Raw genomic sequence first — 11,559 nt, 5'->3', positions numbered from 1 at the left:
GGGGGGGGGGGGGGGTTTCTGTCCCCGAGCGAGGAAAAATCGCGGACAAAGTTATCAAGCAGCGACAGGCGCGACTATCGCTGATCATCGCTCCCGTATTTACGAGGTTCGATTCGGCGGAACGTCTCGACGCTGCGAGAGAGATAGATAGAAAGAGAGCGAATAATACGATCAGAGGGTCGCAAAAAAGAGAGGGAGAGCAGTTGCGAAAGTTGCGCGCTACTTTATGAGGGATCCGCGGCGGAGAGGAGGGGGGGGGGATGAGCCATCGCCGGGAAATGCCGGCAGTTTTGAGTTTCGCTCGACCCGCGCCTCCGTTTCGCGGGGAAAGGTGTCGAGCGTTACGAAAAGCGTATAGACGGATCAGGTGTGTACGCCCGCCCGTGCCCGAAATACCTTTGCGAATTTACGATTCCGCCGTGCGGTATTTTCACGCCTCGTCGAGCATCCGCCCTTATCTCGCGTCTGACGGGAAGCGGCGAAGCGGGAATGCCGTACGATCGCTCGCCGGAAGATATTGCCGCGCCACCCGTTCGCTCTCTCTCTCTCTCTCTCTCGGCCTTGCACCGCCGAGACCGACCGCGACTGGTAACTTGAAAGTGCGCGTTGCCGCCGCATCGTTTTTATCGCGGATGCGCGTCGTATTTCGGCGGGCGCGTGCAGCTGGCACGGTACACGGCGATCTGTCGGAATAATATCGGGAAATATTGCTTAACTGCCGTGGCGCGCGGGGAACCGGCACGAAAATAATTCCCCGCGCGCATTCGCGCATTCGCCAATTACGCGCGGATTGTTCGCATGCGAAATCGGAGGTGACGAATGGCGTTTTTGCGGAAAATCGCTCGGGAAATACGCCTCGCCCTAATACGAGCCGGAAATAAACGGGATCCGTTTTGTTCCGGCGAACGGATTAACTTATCGCCCGCCGACTCAGCGAGCGACACTACCGATCGCTCCCCCCTCCCCCTCTCCTCCTCCCGGTCTTTGCGCGGCTTGCGAAACTTTCGCCGCAATATTAATGCGTCGTCAATCGCGCGAGTTACGCCTCGCCGGGCTTACGTGTAAAAAAAAGCAGCGATGTAGCCGATGCATACATTGCCGGTCTTTGTTTTTTTGTAAGCCACGCACGCGCGCAACAACGCGTGTTAACTCGAACTATAACGAATTCGTAAATGAAACCGAGCGTGTATCCCTCCAGAATCATTGAAAGGCCAGGCCGATCAACGGCCTCCATCGGGGAACGGGGAGATTCCCTCGAGCGTTCGGCGAATTGGCGTGTTAATTAGCGACGTTCTCGAGCGTAGTCCGATACAATCGCCACACATTCTCAGCGGTCGATGTCGCTTTTTCCTCCTCTAGAAAACGCGTGCCGGAGCGAGCGCGTTGGAAAGTACGATCTCCGCGCATCAGCCAGGTCGCGCGCCACCGGCGGCCCCGAAACAGGCTCCGGGGTCACGCGAGGTCCACTGCATCATCAGCGGCGGTTCAATTTTCACACGACTACCCGGCGATAATCGTTCCGGTCGTCGTGGCGCGCTGTTACGAGATTGGATGTCTGCGCTATCTCCTGCGAGGCAGGAAGAAGGAGGACACTGTCGTCACCAGCCGGTCGGACGAGCGAAATGAACTTTATCACACAGCTGGGATCTCCATTGGAAAACGTGAACCGCGCGAGAAAACCTCCACCAGCTATCCCAGCCAGCCACCCACCCGCTCTCGCTGTCCGCTCTGCCGCTCGCCGTCTTGTCAGCGCAGCCCGGGGACGCTCCGCCGTCCGGGCGCTACGCCGACGGTCGCGACTCCCGGCTCTTCGGCAGGGCTCGGCCGGTGTAAAAATATTTATCAAGTGCGTCGGCTACGTCGGTCGACCGCGGGGGGGGNGGGGGGGGGGGGGTGCAGCGCTGGCGACGATGACAACGTCACTTCGCTGAGGGAAGGAAGGTTGGATGGAGCACTTGAATTTTGTAAAGTGCACTTAGACGACGAGAGCTTTCTCTACCGGGCGTGTCGGCGACTTCTCGAAATGACTCCCTTTCATTTCTTCCGCGCTCGCCTCCCGGCGAAAAATCTATTTTCCCGCGATAGGATCCCTCTCTCTCTCTCTCTCTCGTCTCGCCGACGGCGAGGCGGGGGAGAGCGTTCGGAGAGCGAGCCGAAGGCAAAAAGCCACGGCTTTTCAGCGATAGTTATCAGCTGAATTCAATTCGCAATTCAGACAGCGAAAGGCGCATCAGAAAGAATATCCTTTCGCTTTATCCTCCGTTTCGACGCTTCCCGTTTTTCTATGTACGCGCGACGAGGCAGGGGAGAAACAACGTCGACGCGGTCCACGCTCGGCGGAGAACACTCGATCCAATGACACAATGGCCGCGCGCCGTCGCGCCGATGCCGGGTTTTTTTTTTCATGGCCATCTATGTGTGGGAGATGAATCAATACATGTATGACGAAAACGAGAAGAGAGCGCGAACGATACGTCGGCGTGTCTGACCGTGACGGATCGCCGAGGATTCGACGGCAATCCAACAATATGACGACGAATTGTCGTCGGTCCCGACCGGGTAGTCTCACTTCGCAGATTGCTTTGCGAATAGGCTCAGATATGAATAAATTTATCTTCGAGCCACCGGCGTCTCTCTCTCCGATCTCCCACAATCAGAAGACTCTTGTGACCGACGACGGGTGATTTATATGAGAGATGTAAAGGCATCAGGTATAACAATGTTTTCGCGCTCTGCGCTCGGAGACAACTCAAGATTCAAACGTTCCACCGTGTGGAAGGAGGAAATTTGTAAACTTGCATCGCGGTAATACAAAGGGAATAACCTGAGCACGGATATTTATGGCTTAACTCGGTTCACAACGGTTGATAATTCACAGTTCGCAATTTTAAAAAAATTACTTAGACTTTTCTAATAAAGAAGTCGTTATGTCCCTTCGGAATTTTTCAATAATGTAACAATAATTCCGCGACACGGAAAGTGCACGAGGACGAAAATTTGCAATTACAGGCACGGTTGATGGGTTTGGCTAGCGAAAAGAGCGGGAAAAGCGAGTTTCATTCTTGAAGAAATAAGCAAATGGTGAGTAAACTTTCAAAAGAATTAATAAAAATCAATTTTTTTTTTCAAGTAATTCGTACGTTTAAATTAAACTGTTTATCTATTATGCCATTCCTCTAAGAGATTAAAAATATTGTTAAATGGTTACTCTCTATTTTCTTTGAATCTTCCGTATTGTCATTAAAGAAGCTATCGAATATGATCTCTCGTGATCGAGTTTCTAAAAGGATCGAGTTTTTAAAGAGCTCAAACCGAGTAAGAAACGGTGAGAAAAGTGAGAAAAATCGCTGCTGTGTCTGCGATAATTTCATAATTAAGCGATAAGTAGTCTCGCCCCTTTCTCGGACTTGACGTTACGACGTTATCCGCGATTCGCCGGATATACGGAGCGACGCATTATGTCCGGCCGACTAGCCTATGTAACTTTCGCGCGACAAAACTGTATTAAACTGGAGAGACACGGTGGCTGCGTCGTAGTCGTCATCCCTTTAGAACGGGCAGCGTCGAGCGAGCCGAGTCAGCCGACCATTCAACTTCCATGCAAATCGCGTTTAGTCAGAAATATTTCCAGCCACCAGCGTCGAAGACACCGTCCTGACCGAGTTATGCGCGCGCGTCCTCCCCCGCGAGAGACAATAAAAGCTCCTTCGTCGGAGGAAGGAACGGAGATAAAGCTAGCCCCGGTTAGGTAGGAATTTACGCGGGATCCCGGATAGAAAATAGGAGCGGTGTAAGTCACGGATATAAAGGTTAAGCGAGACGGCTCTGCCGGACTGGCGGAGTCGTTACTACTACTTCCGAGCCTCTAAGGTTTTAGCTCGAGCGCAATTTCGGGGCGAGCAACCACCACCGGCATCGCCCGGTACCTCTTCGTCGCTCCTCGCCGTCTATTTCGCTGATGCGCGCTCCAGAGCCGGGCCCCGGTGAGATGAAGGGAAGGGGATGCGTTGGGAGAGCGAGGACATGGAGGATCGGGAGGGAGGGAGGGATAATGCGAGCGAGGGACGGACACGATGTTCCTTCCCGGAAACTTTCGAGCAGAAGTAGTCGCGGCGGTTGGCGGTTTTTCTGAGGCGGGAAGAAAACTGGGCTATACCTTCGGAGGATCCGCCGTCCTCTTTCGACGACAACGTCGTCGTCGTTGGGCGAAAATTCGGCACCGCTCCAGTTAACAATCGCGATTAAGATCCTTCCGTGGGCGGCCGCTGTACGAGCCGCGGACATTAGCGGGGAGATTAACGTTCGCTACGTTCGCCGTTACGAGCGAGAAAAGCGGAGGACGAGGAAGCGAAGATCTCGTTTCCTCCGGCGATAAACGAAGTATGCTTCAACGCGTCCGGATTTCGTTCCAGGGGGAGGGAGTCGACGGGTGTATCGGGATGTCGGGCTGCGCGGTTAAGATGACTCGAGAAATATAAAACCGGTCCCTCCCTGATAACGACGGCCTTTTTTATCGACTTAATGCGTCATTATGCGCGAATCGCCGTCTAATGGCTTGCCTTCAATTGGTTAAATCTCGACGCGAGATAGTGAATGCCAACGTAATCGCTACCCGAGTTGAAATTTTGACGCCATGCTGAACCTTTAATTCTGCAGCACGGCGAAAGCTAAGATAGCAAAATAGGATCAATTCTAAGGATATCGTTTACTCCTACTTTGATCACAATGATGTCTGAAATTTCCGTCTTCGTTATTTTTAGCGTCGGTAGGTTTTAACTAGGTTAGAGACCGTTTAAGTAAGCGCAGGCTATTCTTGAGGAGGTTATACGGCTCAGAGTTGTATTTTCAGTAGTGTATCAACGGGACCACTCATATAAATTTAGTATCAAACGGTATCAAAATTTGGACTCGAAACCACTTATATGAGTATCTTTCAAGCGATCGACTCGTGATTCGTGATGCTCGTAATGCGAATCACGTTCGAATAGCGAAATCACGTCGTGAGCCTGCTTCGTCTTAAGTAACCAAGCGAAATTTCACACACGCAGGACGGTCCTAGAAAACCCCGTGAATTTTACATACGGCAAGTTGTAATTAAATTATGAATGGCCGCGGATGCATAAATTACCCCGTGTCTTGACAAGCACTCGTCAAAGTCAACGAATACCCGCTATGTTATAACCGTATTATTCAAGAGCCGTGCACCATTCTTCAATCTCCGGGTCATATTAAAAATTCTCATCCGTGCGACCGTACCGGGTTTTCAAACTCGTCACTGCCACTCGCAGTTTCTGCCCTGCGAACATTACGAATCGCGAATTATTATTCATCCCCCCGTGCCGGCCGCGAACGTAAACGACTTTATAGGGCGGCACGAAATCTCCGTGTTTTACGACGTACAGTAAAATTCCTCGGCTACCGCCGGTGCTTCTAATTTCCTGTGGCTTCTCTCACGTTAAGAGGGAAACGGACATAATTTTTCTTCCTCATTTTTCTTCGCACGCGACGATCGAGAAAGCATATATGCGTCTGCTCGATATTTCCTCTGGGTGCTCGCGATCGATCGCGTCAGATAGCGATAGTAAGGATAGCGACGAGCTGACAATTCGTCGGGAAGATCCGGATGAAAAACATCCGTCGAAGGGAAAAAGGTAGACGGTTGGTTTACGCGCTCCTCGTGGCGCGATTGCAATGCCTAGTGGAATCCCATAAAGGTAGTCGGACGTTGCAACAGAGTTATTCAGTTGAGCGCCGTTGCCGGCAAATAATTGCACGGCCATTTGGGCAGTGCGGTTCGTAATGTTTAGGAGTATTTCTTTTCATGGTTATACCAGCTACGCAATCTATCCGAGTGAGGTCAACGCTATTACAGCTGAGGAATTCCCCGCTCAGGAACGATAAATCAGGCCGTAATGTGCCTTTATGTATTCATACGGTCGAAGCATATAATGAAAACATAAACTGAAACGGTTTGTAAGAATTAAACTGCAGCTCACTTTTATTCCTTGCACGGGGAAAATATTGTGGCAAAAATCACACAATTTTACTACGCTGGATAATACCGTAATAATGACTGAATTATCAGGCGGATTATAATCTTTAATGATGCGTACATCACTGAAGATTACAACACACATGGTAATTCCCGTCATAATTCCGGTATGATCCAGTACTGTAAAATTTGGTGATAATGTTTACTATTTTTCCGTTTGCTACACACGTGTGTACTTGTTACACTTTGGGACGCGCGTCGAAAAATAATTGTCGCTGAAAAGTGAGTGCGGCTTGACGGATTTCGCATGATATTTCGGGAACGATATCGCGGTCGCGATTTTCCCCCTCAGCTCGAATACCACACGACGCTTCGGAATAAAGCGAAGGGGGATCCTTCTGACGCGTATTCAAAGATCCCTCCGGACTCACGTTGAATGTGCGAAGTAACGAGTGTATCTTTAATATTCATAAACTTTGGACGTTTGAATCTAGGCTCGACGAATCGAACGAATTCATGTCGAGGAACAAACGTGCCAGGAAGAAGGGCAACAAAAACCTTTGGAATCTCGCTGCTGCAAAGGGAGAGCACGCAATCAATAAAATATTTGCATACGAATAAAATCTCGCGCAGCATCGCGGAAATTAAAGCAGGAAAATGAAATAAAACAGACGAGAAACATCAATCGATAGGTGGGGAAGAAGACGCGTTTTTAAGAATAATGGGCGGTTTTATCACGTTGAACGCGCTTTACGGCCGCGAAGATAAAGATTACAAAGATTGCAAAATGAAAATTACAAAGTACGCGCACGTGTTTTTCATTATATGGTTCTATAATCGCGGATCCATTCGAGTTCCACACAACTTGCGTTATGTGATACGCGCTGTATCCAATTGTACCTCCGCGCGTCTCTGTGTGTGTATTAAAAGAATTTAAAATAAAATATTATTTTATACAAATGCGTAAAAAATATTTTTTTATGGTATATATGTGAAATGTATCCGCTCGTGAGGAACAATTTTATAAAATCGATTTCGGAAAAATTCCGAAATGTGCGAGCTCATATTTCATTTTATTGCAAATATTTACCCGCAATAAGTAGTATTTTAATAATTCGTCGAGTTAATCACTTGCAATTTTTCTGTAAAACCGTTNATATATATATATCCATAATTGCCGCGTATCAAATTTATCGACCGCATAGGCAATTTTCCAAATGAGGGATACAAAGCGCGACAGCTCGTTTGTTGAATAAACAAATGTACTTCGACGTGCTATGACCTGCTATTGCCGCGCTACGAAATGCCGATTAAACGCGCTCTCGATTATCTTCCCTACATTTGTCGAAACGAATTTACGTTAGCTTATTATAATGTTAATTCGTACCAGGCAGCGAGTGCGCACGGAGCTTTCTCGTGGCTATAAATCCTCGTTCCGTCGCGCCTTTGTGTCTGCCGGGCCAAATTGAGTTTCGTGTACGTCGCTCGCATCTCGCGATCGATGCGCAATTATGCCGATTTCGGGTGATGGCTTGAGCGTGATAAAAAGCATCGAGAAAAATGTGAAATATTTCTATCTAACCGATTCTATTCTAACTTCTTCTCACGTCACGCCCTGAAAAAAAAAAAAACATTTTATATCCCTGTATCGGCTATCCATGCGTTTGAGGTTCAGCGAACGTTTTGCGAGCTGCCGGTATAGTATCGAATACTTTTTACAACCATATTTTACGTTCATTTAACCCATTCATTACACGTTCTCTCCGCTGGAACACGACTGAATTTTGTTAAACATTTGAAAAGGGCTGAAATCCAAATATTTGGATTAATTAAAGCAAATCGAAATATCTGGATTAATTAATTAATAACTAAGTCACTAAAAACAAGGATATACCATTTGATGTCTTTTTGTCTATCTTTCTGTATATTATATTTAACACAAATTTATAATATATTACAAAGCTTATGCACAGACTCTTATTGGCCCTCCTCCATTATTGATTACACATCAACCGAGCCTTGGCCTTTCGTATTATTTTATATTTGCTGCCATTTTTCTTCCCCCCTTCGCAAAGCTGCCCGTTTATTCATCTGTCTCTTCGGACATAAAATTTGATTCCCTCGTATTTAAATAAGCAACGCGTTTGAAATATCTCCGTGAAAATATCGGCAATGTATTCGTTAAAGATCTCCGACACTCTACATATGTATTAATGCATTAATATGTATCGAACCTGCGGATCGAATCAGCTGGAGGGAGTCTCGCGTGACACCCTCACCCGGGTGGATACCGTACATATGCGCATGCATGTACGACGTGTGGGATCCCGAATGCGTAATGGCTCACGACGAACAACGTCTTAACCGCAGCAGCGCGATGCGGCCGCCTGCGGTCAACGAGTCCGTATATTCCGGTGGTATGTCAGAATTTTGATAGTGAAGCCCCGCGCGGACCGTTTAATACGCACGTCCGGCATGTAATGACCCTCGAAACGTGTCGCTGTCAAACACGACTTGACCTCCGTCGAGTGGAGGGTGACGGTCGAGAGGATGTAACGCCCGTACCTGGGCTCTCGTGTGCGTGATGCACGTGTGACATATGCAGCTTCGTCCGCGCGTCCCACGTCGGCCGTACGAACCCCGCGGCCAATAATCGCCCGCCCGCGGCCTCATAATTGATTCAACGCGCGATCACCGATTCGCAATCAACACAGCCAATCGTCCGAATTCGGGGCCGCGCCGGGCCAACAGTTTCGTCCGAACCCGGGCATTATCTGTGACACCGCGCCATTCGTTATCGCGGGAGATCCCGCGCGATAAGAAGCCTCACTCACGCCGCTAGAGATACACCGAGTAGCGTGTGCAGGGGGTGTCCTGGAATCGCGAGAGCGCATCGGCGAGAAATGGTAGCGGAAGCCAACGGGCGAACGACCGGTGGAAATATTTTGTCATCGCGATTTCCGCTCTCGCGCTCTTCGCTCGTTTTAATAATAACATTTATGTGTGATATTAAGGGTTTTAATATTATAAACTGTTATATATCGGTAAAAAAATATATATATATATAAATATTAGAGGGTCGATCACGAATCTCCCTTTCTAGCATAAACTTGTATAAGCGTGTAAAAAGTGTATATTATTTAATGCTTCCTTCAGTCGAAATTTTGGCCCTATGTAAACATTTAATTTTATAACGAAGTAGATGGCAAAATAGATTAAATTTTTTTTTTATCGAAGAACTCGGTATAAAACCGGTCAGCTCCATTAAAAAAACATTTTTTTTTTTAATTAAAAACGTCATTACCTATAACTTTTATCCAAAATGTATCAACAGAACAATTTTTACATGTTTAAACGATTTTCGTAAAAAAAAATTTGCGAAGTTTACTTTGTAAAAAAAGTATCTTTTGTTACTGTATAACATAGGAAAATGGAGCTAATCGGTTTTTACACCGAACGTTCTTCAATTCTAATATAATTTACTACTATTTTGGCCCTGATGATGTCCAAAATTTCCATTTTCGCTGTTTCAATGTCAAAATAGGTTGTTTAAGATAGCATCAAAATCAAATCTGTAGAATTAAAAGTTCAGGAGAAAATAAGTGTCAATATCGTCAGAGTAGACTTTTTATTAGTATAGACCGAGTAGGTACAAACTGTTCTCAAAAACGTCAAAGTAGCATCAAGGTTTCGACTTGGATTCAAATTAGAAGACTTTTTCTTTCCACATACTCACGTCAAAGAGGAAGATTCACGATCGACTACCAGGGGATTTCACCTGAGCTTACATTTACAGCAATATCGTCGGATCGTTCGAACTTCCGTGTTTGTGAGCCGCTTATCCTTTCGTTTAATTATACTTACAACGTCTTACGAGAACAAATGATTAGTAACGTCTTCCTCCTCGGCGCTCAGTATGCATGCGTGCAGGTACTTGTACATGTATTTGCATTCGCGAAAAGCTTTCCCCGTCGTATTGCAGCGGGGGAAGTTTAATTGCCTCGATAAGCCCTCCCTGAATCGACAGTTTCGAAGCTATTCGAGCCGCGAGGTTCTTCGGTGTTCGTGAAAAGAAGGGTGCTTGAATTCTGCTCGTGGCAGCGCGTAGATTCCGCAGAGGAGCAACTTGCACTCCGGCTTTTTCTCCGCAGTCGGAGGAAGCCGAAAAATGCCCGGCCGTGAATCTTGGGTTGAGCAGGTGAGTCCACAGGTGCTATCAGTATTCCGTTCCGTTCTATTCGGGGATCGAGTTGTGCGAAACGTTGCGTAGGACGGCATGCGGTTGATGTTTTAATTTACGCGCCGTTATCCGTCACGTGGAGAACGCTGTTACGGTGAAGAGAGAGAGAGAGAGAGAGGGTGGGGGAGAAATTTGGCATGCAAAGTAATTATTCGACGGGGAAATTCCGTGCAGCGCTGCGGCCGCGGTGGGGCGTTCTGAACCGAGCAAAAAGGCAGAGGGAAGGGAAAAAAGAAAGAAAGGAATCCAAGAACCGCTGACGAGCGGCAAAAAACTGACTGCGAGAATCTGCGAATACCCCTTTCGGGACAGTCAGACGAGAAAGGAGGGTGCCTTCAATTTTCCAGCGAGATTTATGATGGCCGTTCGAGAAAATTGAACACGGGACCCGGGGAATCTATAATCTACGATGGAGAAATGGATGCGCCCTGGAAGATAATAATCTACAGTGGACTTTATGTTGCCGATCAATAACGGCCATCGACGGTATTTATCCCCCGGGGGGAGGTGCAGGAGGGTGAGCGAGGTGAAGGGTGGTTGCGGGACGATANGGGGGGGGGGGGGGGGGGGCATGGAAAAGAAAAACGTTATATCGATTCCGCGGACATTCAGTGTACCAATTGAGGAACTTATTGAAAGTTTTAAGTGAATTTCATAATGCGGTTAAAGTTTGCCGCTCGAACGGCGGTCGTTTAGTCTGCGGGAGACAAGTAATTTTCTCCGAGATATGGCCCTGAGCGCGAGGCGCGCATGAGTTACTTACGAATAAATATCTCGCGGAAGAGATATCGGCCGGCGGAAGCGTTGCCGGCAACGAGAAAACGCGTAGGAAGTTTCGGTCTCCGGCGGGATTAAGCGCGACGTCAACCAATCCGTAGATCCGGCACTCACCGGTCGCAATTAAATTACCAATTGTCGTATGTCCCGCGTGCGTGTGAAAGTAATTATACCTGTAGAAGCAACGAATNGGGGGGGGGGGGGACAATAACGCTCCTCGAGAGAAGTATTTTTGCATAAAGACCGATACTCAGTTCGACTAACGTTTGGTCAATTTCAATTTTGGCCAATTTATACAATTTATACTAAAAAGTTCGTGTGACCAAATCACGTTGAAGGCGAAATACTCGAATCCCCAAGTATTAACAAATAAATTAGTATTAATTCCAAAGTATTAGTATATGTTAATAATTTAATTATGAATAATCCGAGTATGAATAATTTTTATATCGTACGACAAACAACATTCATTCGGTACTTTTTAGACATCTACACGGTAAAAAAAGAAAGAAGCTTTTGTACTTGTGTTAAAATCGGTACTTGTTAAAAT

The sequence above is a fragment of the Dinoponera quadriceps genome, unplaced genomic scaffold (assembly GCF_001313825.1).
Source record: "Dinoponera quadriceps isolate SergipeBrazil2010 unplaced genomic scaffold, ASM131382v1 scaffold424, whole genome shotgun sequence".
NCBI classification, from domain to species: domain Eukaryota; kingdom Metazoa; phylum Arthropoda; class Insecta; order Hymenoptera; family Formicidae; genus Dinoponera; species Dinoponera quadriceps.
This window is presented reverse-complemented; position numbering follows the sequence as displayed.